Below are 12,148 nucleotides of genomic sequence, written 5' to 3' on the forward strand. Positions count from 1 at the left end.
TCCTTTTCATGACTGCCCGGGTTTCCTCCGGGTGCTCTGGTTTCCTCCCACAGTCCCAAAGATGTAGGTTAGTTGGTCATTGTAAACTGTCCTATGATTAGGCTACAGTTAAATAGGTGGATTGTTGAGCCTGTTCTGCACTGCATCTCTAAATAAATAACAGAAATAATTCTCTCCCCTCTCACCCTAATGCTCTGCACTTTGGTAGTCAGAATAAAGGCGTTTAATAACAATGCGATACGACAGTGATGTGAAGAAGAGCATCTCTCCACGCACAAGACATCGAACCTCGAAGTGGATGGGCTACAGCAGCAGAAGACCACAAACATACACTCAATGGTCACTTTATTCGGTACAAATTCCAGTTCCGTTGTCATTCAACCACACACATATATACAGCCAAAAAAAGCAGTGTTCCTCCAGGGCGAAGGTACACACAGCACACAGCACCTATAGCAGAAAGACATAGTTACAAAAACATATTTAAAAAATAACAAAATAGCCCAAGCCCCTGAGTTTCATGGCCTGTACATTGATGGTGCATGGGATGTTGGCCTGGAGCCAGGTTTCTGCAAGAAGAAGCCCGCAGCAGTTCCTCATCTTGCACCAGTGCAGCTGCAGATGGAAGCAGTCCAGCTTGTCTTCCACCAGCAAACACGGGAGGGGCCTGTCCCCCGCCCAGCGCAGAATCCAGTGGCTCACAGCAGCTCTGGCAGACATCTCCATGGCACAGGAGCCGGTCCGCACCACAACCGAGGCCCCGCCGTCGGTCTCGCCAACACATCAGTGAATCAGACTCACAATATTGTACGTTGGAAATGGCCAACAGGGCTTTGCGATCACAACAGACAACCGCTCACACCTTTTGTTGGGGTGGCACGCCTCGCCGCTGGCACCTTCTTCCCCGGGTGGCCCAGCGAGTCCAGCTCCACTGCGATGAGCAACCGGCTCCTGGAGTAGGTCTGCCGTACTTCACCAGCAGTATTTGGCAATCGTAAAAAAAAACTAAAGGATGAACAATTATACCTTTGCTTCAACGCAGAGACACTCTTACTGGCACAGGAAGTACCTTATGAAGTGGCCACTGAGCCTATCTCTGTAATTGATTTATTTTGTATATTCATACTCGTGACGTAACGGGCCCTCGCTAATCCTTCTCAGGTTTTTAAGGCAATGGCTTCAGCCGCCCTTTTCCCTCTGTCAGCTTTACTCTCTGTTAACTCAAAGCACCAGACAGCTGCACGCTCACATCGCAGGCGAGAGGCGACAAAGATGTCTTGAACTAAATATATGACTGATGTAGGATGCACAAGAACTTGGAATTGATTAGACCCGCTTCTGGGACTGGGAGAGTCTGAGAGAGGGCAATTAGGACCCACACACATTTCACCGCCTCTGTGGGAACAGGCTGATTTCTGAACGAAAGTTAGAAGGCAACGTAAAGAAAGTTGTTAAAAAGTGGGATTTACCAAAGACCGAAGCTCAGGTAAGAGATGGAAAACTTGTAACTCTTTTGCTCCAGGCTGCACAGAATCTAGAGGAGCAGAGGAACACAGGGGAAAGAACAATTAATTTTTCTAGGAAAGAGATGAACACTTTTGATAGGGCAGAGAATTACTGCCTTTAGTTACATATTGCTATTTTTGTGTTTGTGTTAATAATTCACAGAATAAAATTACTTCCTCTGCCTTTTGTTCCTGATGTGAAGATTGTGCAGTGGCTTCATGCACTGGTATTGAAATTGGTTTATTATTGTCAGGTACACAGGTATACAAAATTATGAGGGGTATTGATAGGGCAATTGCAAGCAGATTTTTTCCACTGAGGCTGGATGAGACTAGAACTAGAGGTCATGGGTTACGGGTGAAAGGTGAAATGTTTAAGGGGAGCATGAGGGGGAACTTCTTCACTCCGAGGTTGTTGAGAGTGTGGAGGGAGCTGCCAGCACAAGTGATGGATGTGGATTCAGTGTTAGCATTCGAGACAAATTTGGATAGGTACATTGATGGGAGGGGTATGGTCCAGGTGCAGGTTGACGGAATTAGGCAGATTAATAGTTTGCCATGAACTAGATGGGCTGAAGGGTCTGTTTCTGTGCTGCAGTGTTCTATCACTCTATGTAAGAAAGAAAAAATATTCAAAAGGGAGGATGAGGTAACCGTGACTGACAAGGGAAGTCGAAGACAGCATAAAAGCAAAGGAAAGGGCATATAACATAGCAAACATTAGTGGGAAGTTACAGCATTAAAGATCAACAGAAGGCAACTAAAAAAATCATAAGGACAGAAAAGATGAAAGATGAAGGTAAGCTAGCCAGTAATATAAAAGAGGATGCCAGAAGTGTTTATAAAAATATAAAGAGTAAAAAAGAGGCAAGAGTAGATATCGGACTGCGGGAAAATGACGCTGGAGAGATAGTAACGAGGGCCAAAGAAACGGTGGAGGAACTTAATAAATATATAGCTTCAGTCTTCACTGTGGAAGACACTTGCAGTGTGCCATAAGTTTGAGAGTGTCAGAGGGCAGTAGTGAGTGCAGTTGCTATTACTAGGGAGAAGGTTCTAGGGAAACTGAAAAGTCTGGAGGTAGGTAAGGTCACCTGGACCAGACGGACTACACCCCGGGGTTCTGAAACAGGTGGCTCTTGAGATTGTATAGGCATTAGCAATGATCTTTCAGGAATCACTGGATTCTGGAATGGTTCCAGAGGACTGGAAAATTGCAAATGTCACTCCACTCTTCAAGAAGGGAGGGAGGGAGGCAGAAGAAAGGAAACTACAAGTCAGTTGCTCCAGTTCCCTCTCACAGTCCAAAGGCAAGTGGGGTTAGAAGGTTAATTGGCTCTTTGGGCATTACTGTGCTGTATCTCTAGAATATATACTGTATTTGCAGCCCATTATTGTACCTGCCTGTTAGATCTGGAGATCCTTGCAATGCAGAGGTTCTTCAGGTCAAGAATGAAGCATAAACCTTGCTGGTTATGACCATTTTTATGAGTGTTATAGAGTCACAAAGTCATAGAGCACTCCATCAGAGAAACAGGCCCTTTTGCCCATCTAGTCTATGCTGAACCATTACTTTGCCTAGTCCCACTGACCAGACCCATCGCTATGGCTCTCCATACCCTTCACATCCAGGTATCTAACCAAATTTCTCTTAAATGTTGAAACCAACCCTGGATCCACCACTTCTGCAAGTTGTTCCACACTCTGAGTGAAGAAGCTCCCCCTCACGTTCCCCTTAAACATTTCACCTTTCACTCTTAACCCATGACCTCTAGTTCTAATCTCAGTCAACCTCCGTGGAAAAAGCCTGCTTACATTTACCCTCATTTACTATATATCCAGACATCCCACCCTGCAAAAACTCATTTCAGGGAGGTAGCACCACCACCCCCGCCCCCCACAACCCCATATCCACCCCCACCCCGTGTATGTACATAGGACATTTGACATTTGATTATAAAAGAACACAACAATTTATTTGATCACATATTGAAACTATTTACACACACACACACATACATATATATATTCCTTGTTGAGTATTTTGTTGGCAGTCTCAATGCTAATATCTAAATGTTAATGCAAATAGCTTTCTATTTCTTTTGCAAACTTTCCTTGTACTGTGATGTGGCTTGCTTGGCAGATTTGAGCATTTTGCCGGAAGTCTCAACCTCATAGCAGTCTGTCAATGAATTTGTTAATTTTGAAGACATCAGATTCATAAGTGTTTTGTGAGACAGCTAACTTCTGAATTCTGTCTTAATGTGACGCACCATGCTGAATGCCCTTTCTGCATCACAGTTAGAATTTGGCAGCACCAAAAGCAGCTTCATCAACTGGCAGAGCTCTTTGAATCTCAACTGCCCTGTGCTCATAGATTTTACTTTGGACAGCTTCCCCCAGAACTCATCACCTGGCAAACTTTTGTCATTTGGCACCAGTCCTTCAAGGTTAGTTGAGACATAATCCAGGACTTCCAAGTGGAGCTGTTCTCTTGCACCTGCCTTGATCACATTTGGAAATCTCTCTGCCAAAGTCAAAGTCTGCTCTGGATTCACCTCATCATTGACTCTGTATTGACCACTGACAGATTTTTCAAGATTTGGTTTCTCATTGGGAACTTCTGCAAGATTTTTTAAAAGCACCTGACATAGAATACTCTGGCATCTTTGAAGAACCACTTTGTCTTGTAAGGGGGGATCTCTTGTGCTTCCTCGCTGAGCAACTGCCTCCTTGCCAGGTACCCAGTAAAAATCTCTTCATCTGGGCGGTGAATTTCAGGGTTGCTCACATCGATCCCCTGAACGTTCTGTTCTCTCAATACCTTTGGCTCAATAAATCTGCTTGCTATGTCACGCAGGAGCTCTGCTACACTCTGATCCAACTTGAAGAGGATAGGTGCCTTATTTAGAAAAATCAAATTGAATTTGTCAAAACATTGTGTGACATGATGGAGAAAGCGTGTGTATATTTTCATTTGAGGGTCTTCCAGCCTCTTCTGAATATGAGATGACTTCTGATTCTCACTCTTGGACTCAAACTATGAAATAAAGGCTGGCCATCGGTGGAGCAGATGGTCCAAACCTTTTCCTAAAGAAAGCCAGCGTACAGGACAATGCTTTTGTACTCTCTGCTGGGCAACACTGCAGAACTCCTGAAACTGTTTTAGGTCCTCTCTTCGTTTGGAACTTTTCTCAGAGTAGTAGTAGATGTTAATGAGCAGTTCCTCAGGTGACACTGACAGCTCCTTAGCAGCAGTGTTGGCACAAATGTTGACCAGATGATGGACTGCCAACGCTGTAAATGTGAGGAGCCTGTGCTTGATAAGACAGAGTTGTTTTTGCCAATCATCACATTGCAGTTGTCACTGCTAAATCCTACACAATTAGACCAATCAAGGCCTTTGTCATGCATGGATGATGCAATGCGGTTGAATATGTTTTCAGATTTGGCATCATTGCACACTGGCATGTCTACAAATCCAACTGTTACCTTATCCTGTGTTTCATTATAGTACCTGGATAAAATGGCACATTCCTTCTCACACATGATATTGTTGCTTTCGTCAATCAAAATACTGTACAGCCTTTTTCCTGTCCGGATGAACTTGTACAGATCCTCTGAACATTCAGGTTCCAGTGCCACGTCTGGGGTGAAGTATGTTTTATATTTTATTCTTTTGGAACACTCTGCCATGGTGCTGCAGGACACTAAACTGAACCGATGGACAATGAAAGAGAGAGAGAGGTTGACTGTAAAGCCCACCCGCAGAGAAAACTGATAGGTCTACTTAGCACAAAGAGAGACCAATCAGGATGCAGGATTCTCCCTCTCCCTCCCCCTCCACCCCCTCTCCCCTTCCCCCTTCCCCTTCCCCCTCCCCTCTCCACTCTCCCCTCTCCTCTCCCCCCCTCCCTCCCTCTCCCCTCTCCCTCTCACTCCCCCTCCCTCTTGCTCACTCGCTCTCAAAAAAATCGATTTCCAGGATACGGTACATAATTTGTGGGCGTCAGGGTGCCGCTATCAATATGCGGGAGGCTCCCGGAAGTCCCAAGAGAGGTGGGATGTCTGCATATCTACACTGTGATATAGGAACAAAGAAGTAATGGTGATCCCATACTAGAAAGCTCATTCAGATTAGACAGACATTCCAGTGATAACAATTAATAGCCAGATTCAATGATGTGACACCTGCCGCAGAGGAACTCATCGAAAAATTGTTGGTTGTTCAACGTACCCAGTGATGACAGAACTATGCAGGAGAGTTTTTGAAGTGGAAAAGCTTTGCACTGGGCCAGTTCCACTCTCTCGTCCTCGGAAGTGTGGGTCCAATGGTTTGAACAAGCGTCACAAACTGGGACCTGATCATTACACAGCGCATTGAGATAGAACAAAGTAAAACAATAACAGAATGCAGAATAAAGTGTCACAGTTACAGAGAAAGTGCAGTGCAGGCAGACAATAAAGTGCAAGATCATAATGAGGTAGATTGTGAGGTCAAGAATCTGTCACATGTATCAGAATTTTTATAGATGCACTGTAGAAAGCATTCTTCTGGGGTGCATCACAACCTGGTATGGAAGTCGTCCTGTCCAAGACAGGAAGAAGCTGCAGAAGATTGTGAACATAGCCCAGCACATCACACAAACCAATCTTCCATCCTTGGACTCACTTTACACCACACGCTGTCGGAGCAGTGCTGCCAGGATAATCAAGGACAAGACCCACCCAGCCAACACACTTTTTGTCCCTCTTCCCTCCGGGAGAAGGTTCAGGAGCTTGAAGATTCATAGGGCCAGATTTGGGAACAGCTTCTTTCCAACTGTGATAAGACTGCTGAACAGATCCTGACCCGGATCTGGGCCGTACCTTTCAAATATCCAGACCTGACTTGCACTACCGTACTTTCCCTTTTCTATTTTCTAATTATGATTTATAATTTAAATTTTTATTATATTTACTTCGACTTGTACTTCAGGGAGCACGAAGCACAGAAACAAATATCACTCTGATGATTGTACGCTCTAGTATCAATTGTTTGGTGACAATAAAGTATTAAGTATTAAAATACAGTGAAACACTTTGTGATAGTAGGTGATTTTAACTTTCCACATAGTGACTTGGACTCCCACTCTGTAAAAGGGCTGGATGGAAAAGAGTTTGTCAAATGTGGTCAGGAAAGTTTCCTCAATCAGCACATACTAGAGAAAATCTGCAGATGCCGGAAATGCTGGAGGAACTCAGCAGGCCAGGCAGAATCTCAGCAAAAAAAGTACAGTCGACATATCGGGCTGAAACCCTTCGGCAGGATATAGAAGTCCCAACTAGAGAGAGAGTGAAACTGGATCTCCTATTGGGGAATGAGACAGGACAGGTGACAGAAGTTTGGAAAGGGGAACTCCTTGCACCTGGTGATCATAATGTCATTAGTTTCAAAGTAATTATGGAAAAGGATAGGTCAGGGCCTCCATTTGAGATTCTAACTTGGAGAAAGGCCAATTTTGACGGCATCAGAAAGGATCTGGCAAGTGTGGATTGGTATAAGTTATCTTCTGGCGAAGGTGTGAGTGGGAGACCTTCAAAAGTGAAATATTGAGAATACAGAGTTTGTACTGTATGTTCCTATCAGAATAAAAAGCAAAGACTGTGCAATTCTGGTCACCTACTTACAGAAAAGATGTCAATAAGATTGAAAGAGTACAGAGAAAACTTACAAGGGTGTTGCCAGGGCTTCAGGACCTGGGTTAAAGGGAAAGGTTGAATAGGTTAGGACTTCATTCCCGGGAGCGTAGGAAAATGAGGAGAGATTTGATAGAGGTATACAAAATTATGAGGGGTATAGATAGGGTAGACTTTTTCCCTTGTGGTTTGGAGAGACTAGATCTAGAGGTCATGGGTTAAGGGTGAAAGGTGAAATGTTTAAAATGAACATGAGGGGGAACATCTTCACTCAGAGGGTGGTGAGAGTGTGGAACGAGCTGCCAGTGGAGGTAGTGGATGTGGGTTTGATTTCAACATTTAAGAGAAATGAGGATAGATACTCGGATGGGAAGGGTATGGACGGCTAAGGTCCAAGTACAGGTTGTTGGAACCAGGCAGGTTAATGGTTTGGCACTAACTAGATGGGCTGTTTCTGTCCTATTGAATTCAATGACTCTATGAATCAGTTATATTGCAATTACCAAAAGTTTCACTGAACTTTTAAATATATAAACATTATATAAAAATACTAGCGAGCATAGGAAAAGTTAAAAATATAACAATTTTACACTCTTTTCCAACATGTATATCACTTCTTCTGGCAGGTCATTCCATAAACCCACAACTCTCTGAGTGGCAAACGGGACCTCTTTAAATGCAGACAACACAAGAGGCTGCAGATGCTGGTGTCTGGGGCATCAAACAATCTACTCAGTGGGTCAAGCAGCTTTTCTGGGTGGAAAGGAATTGTCCATGTTTGGGTTAACTATTCCTCTTTGCATCTCTATAAAACCCTTGTTACACCAGACTTGGAGTAAGTGAGTTCAGTTCTGGTCACCTCATTATAGGAAGGATGTGGAAGCTTTAGAGAGGGTGCAGATGAGATTTATCGGGATTCTGCCTGGATTAGAGAGGGTGCAGAGGAGATTTACCAGGATGCTGCCTGGATTAGAGAGGGTGCAGAGGAGATTCACCAGGATGCTACCTGTATTAGAGAGGGTGCAGAGGAGATTTACCAGGATGCTGCTTGGATTAGAGAGGGTGCAGAGGAGATTTACCAGGATGCTGCCTGGATTAGAGAGGGTGCAGAGGAGATTTATCGGGATTCTGCCTGGATTAGAGAGGGTGCAGAGGAGATTTACCAGGATGCTGCCTGGATTAGAGAGGGTGCAGAGGAGATTCACCAGGATGCTGCCTGGATTAGAGAGGGTGCAGAGGAGATTTATCGGGATTCTGCCTGGATTAGAGAGCATGTCTTATGGTTGAGTGGGCTAGGGCTTTTCTTTTTGTAGTGAAGGAGGATGAGAGGCGACTTGATAGAGGTGTACAAGATGATAAGAGGTACAGATCGAGTTGACAGCCAGAGACTTTTTCCCATCAATGGCTAATAATGAGGAACATATTTCTAAGATGTTGGAGGAAAGTCAGAGAAGATTTTTTACACAGTGAATGGGAATCCTGTGGAAATACCTGTGTGCATTCACTCTGATGGGGCCCCTAGAAGAGCCCTGGTTTCTCAGCCAAAGTTCCGTCTTCAGTTGACATACCAAGTGCCATGTCTCCTCTGACATGACAAGGACAGCAAGATGGCACAGTGTGTAGATCCCCGAGTCCCCAGCTTGATCCTGACCACTACCACTGTCTGTGTGGAGTTTGCATGTTCTCCCTGTGAATGCATGCTTTCCCCCAGTTGGTCAGGTCTCCTCCCATAACCCAAAGACATGTGGGTCTCCAACCTGACATCGATTTTTCTAACTTCAGGTAACCATGCTGCTCTGCCCCATTTTTCCCCTTATCCCACCAACTCCCATCACCTCCTTTCTTTCCCCCTCTGCCCTCTTAATCTCCTCATCACCCTCATGTTTCTCCCACTGGATCCTCTCCCCATCTCCCTCCCTTTATTCCACTATCCTCTCCTATCAAATTCCAACTTCTTCCGCTCTTGTTCATGTGCATTTATAACCTCCTAGTTTTTTACACCATTCCCACTCTCACTTGGGTCCACCTGTCACCCGCCAGCCTTCGCTACACCTCTTCCCCTCACCACTAGTCACCAGCAGCCAGCCAGAATTGGTCGCCTTTATTCCCTCTCTTTGCCTTCTGCCAATCAGCCACTGCTCTATCCATGCCAGTATCTTTCCTATAATACCATGGGCTCTTATTTTGTGAAGCAGCCTCATGTGTGGCAGCTTGTCAAAGGTCTTCTGAAAATCCAAGTAAACCACATTCACTAATTTCCTTTTGTCCATCCTGTCTTATTTTCCTTAAAGTATTCCAACAGTTTTGTCAGGCAAGATTTCTCCTTAAGAAAACCATGCTGACTTCAGCCTATTTTACCATGTGCCTTCAAGTGCTGTGAAACCTTATCCTTAATAATGGACTCCAACATCTGCTCGACCACTCAGGCCAACTGACCTGTAATTTACTTACTTCTGCCTCTCTCCCTTCTTAAAGGGTGGAATGATATTTGTAATTTCCCAGTCCCCTGGAATCATGTCAGAATCTAGTTATTCTTGAAAGATCACTACTGAAGCGTGTCCTGATGAAGGGTCTCGACCTGAGATGTCATCTGTTCGTTTCTCTCCGTAGATACTGCCTGATCCACTGAGTTTTTCCATCATCTTCTGTGTGTTGTATCCAGATAGGGTGCTTTCGATAGTCCATCGATAAAAATTGACAAGGGTTGAGGGGTCATACCGAATTCTTTTGGCCTCCTGAGGAAGTAGAGACATTGATGACCTTTATTGGCCATGAGATTGCTTGGTTCCACATGTTTGTTGATGTCACTACTAGGGCCTTGAAGTTCTGGCTAGCACACACAGTGCAGCAGTTAGCATAATGCTTTACAGTTGGGGTGTTAGGGAGGGGTGGCACCTCTGGTGAAGGGGCTTGTCGTGTCCAGTCTGGGGCAGCTCACTCACCTTTGGGAACTCACAGGACATTCAATGCTCATTTGTGGTTCCAAGTAGCTGTTTGCATGCAACTGTGGCCACATCCCGGTACACCACTTTGACAGGCGGGCTAAACCAGGAGAGGGTAGCCAGTGGGCCTCATACCCCAGTGAGATAGGGACATGTCTCCATAGCTCCGGCTGACAGGGCAGATGAGAGCCACAGTGACATCCGATGGCCAGGGATGCCATACTGCAGTGTTGCTCGGAGAGCGAAGACAATGATGAGGCACAGAAGAACTCACTGTCGTCCACTGCAACCAAGGAGGACCCATTTGTGAGGATGACTTGTACCACTGTACCTGGACATCTGAGTGCCCCAATGCACTACTTTAAAAGCTCTCCTGCGCAGGGCTCCTGTCATCATTAGACACAATAGGCAACCACCAATATTACAACCCCAACGATCGGGGTTAATTTATGCCACTGTATGTAAGAGATTGAATGTTCTCCCCATGACCACTTGGGTTTCCTCCAGGTGCTCCAGTTTCCTCCCACATTTCAAAGACATGCGGGTTGGGTTGGTGAGTGGTTGACATGCCATGTTGCCAAGAATGTGGCAACATTTGCAGGCTGCCCCAACATAACCCTCGGGCTGTGTTGGTTGTGGATGCAAACGACTCATTTCACTGTGTGTTTTGATGTTTCAATGGAGATGTGACACTTTAATCATAAGCTTAATCTGAGGAGAACAACCCCTCATCCTCAACACCATGTTACAGGCACACCTGTACTCCTGCTCGTTAATGCAAATGTCCAGTCAGCCAATCACGTGGCAGCAACTCAATGCATAAAAGCATGCAGACATGGTCAAGAGTTAGATAAACATCAGAAGGCTGAAGAAATGTGATCTGAGTGACTCTGACTGTGGAGTGATTGTTGGTGCCAGACAGGGTGGTTTGAGTATCTCAGAATCTGCTGATCTCCTGGAATTTACGTGTATAACAGTTCCTAGAGTTTACAGAGAATAGTGCAGAAAACATTTTTAAAAATCCAGTGAGCGGCAGTTCTGTGGGGGAAAGCATCTCGTTAATGAGAGAGGTCAGAGGAGAATGGCCAGACTGGTTCAAGCTGACAGGAAGGTGACAGTAACTCAAATAACCACACGTTACAACAGTGCTGCCCAGAAGAGCATCTCAGAATGCACATGTTGAAACTTGAAGTGGATGGGCTACAGAAGCAGAAGACCACAGAATCACAAAGTCATAGAAAGCCACAGCACAGAAACATGCTATTCAGCCCTTCCAGGCAATGCTGAACTATTTAAACTGCCTGGTCCCATCAATCTGCACTGGGACCACAGCCCCACCCCCATACCCTTCCCATCTACCTGCCTTCCAAATTTCACTTAAACACTGAAATCGAGCTCGCATCCACCACTTCTACTGGCAGCTTGTTCCACACTCTCACCACCCTCTGAGTGAAGTTGTTCCCTCTCAGGTTCCCCCTAAATATTTCACCCTTCACCCTTAACCTCTAGTTGTATGCTCACTCAACCTTTATGGAGAATTTCTGCTTGCATTTACCCTACTATACTCCTCATAATGAGCATACAGTCAGTGGCCATTTTGTTAGGTAAGGGGGTACACAATAAACTGGCCACTGAGTGTATCCCATATATGAACCGCCTCCCCCCTCCCAAAGTCAATGAGGAGCTCCTTTGTGTTGCTGACCTTGAGGGAAGGTGGCTGTGACTAGGCTCTCGATCTCCTCCCCACCGCAGTCCCTCGAGTTCCATTCTATTTGAGACCGTAAAGCTGAGAAGATAAATATTCCGTGCCAGCCGTGGCGACAATGATGACTGACAGGACTGATTTATCCCCCGCCTTCCATTTCCCAATTTACTTAGTGCTTACGTGGGGGAATGTGATCAGCCTTACAGGGACGGTACGAGTAACTGCAGCCAGCTACGCCACTCTACTCCAATCTTAGAGCTGGAGGATCAGAGAGTCAGACAACACAGAAACAGGCCCTTCACCCGTCAAGTATCTGC

General features: G+C 45.3%; 1 protein-coding gene across 1 annotated transcript in view; it reads left to right on the forward strand.

The window, feature by feature from the left end:
• The first annotated feature begins 1,255 nt into the window (after positions 1–1,255).
• The window catches only part of LOC140739131 (myozenin-2-like), a 50,561-nt gene continuing 39,668 nt past the window's right edge, over positions 1,256–12,148 (forward strand). The window contains exon 1 of the mRNA XM_073067104.1: positions 1,256–1,486. The gene's annotated coding sequence lies outside the window, so the exon portion shown is untranslated. The remainder of the gene's footprint in view (positions 1,487–12,148) is intronic.

Source organism: Hemitrygon akajei, chromosome 15 (genome assembly GCF_048418815.1).
Source record: "Hemitrygon akajei chromosome 15, sHemAka1.3, whole genome shotgun sequence".
Lineage (NCBI taxonomy): Eukaryota > Metazoa > Chordata > Chondrichthyes > Myliobatiformes > Dasyatidae > Hemitrygon > Hemitrygon akajei.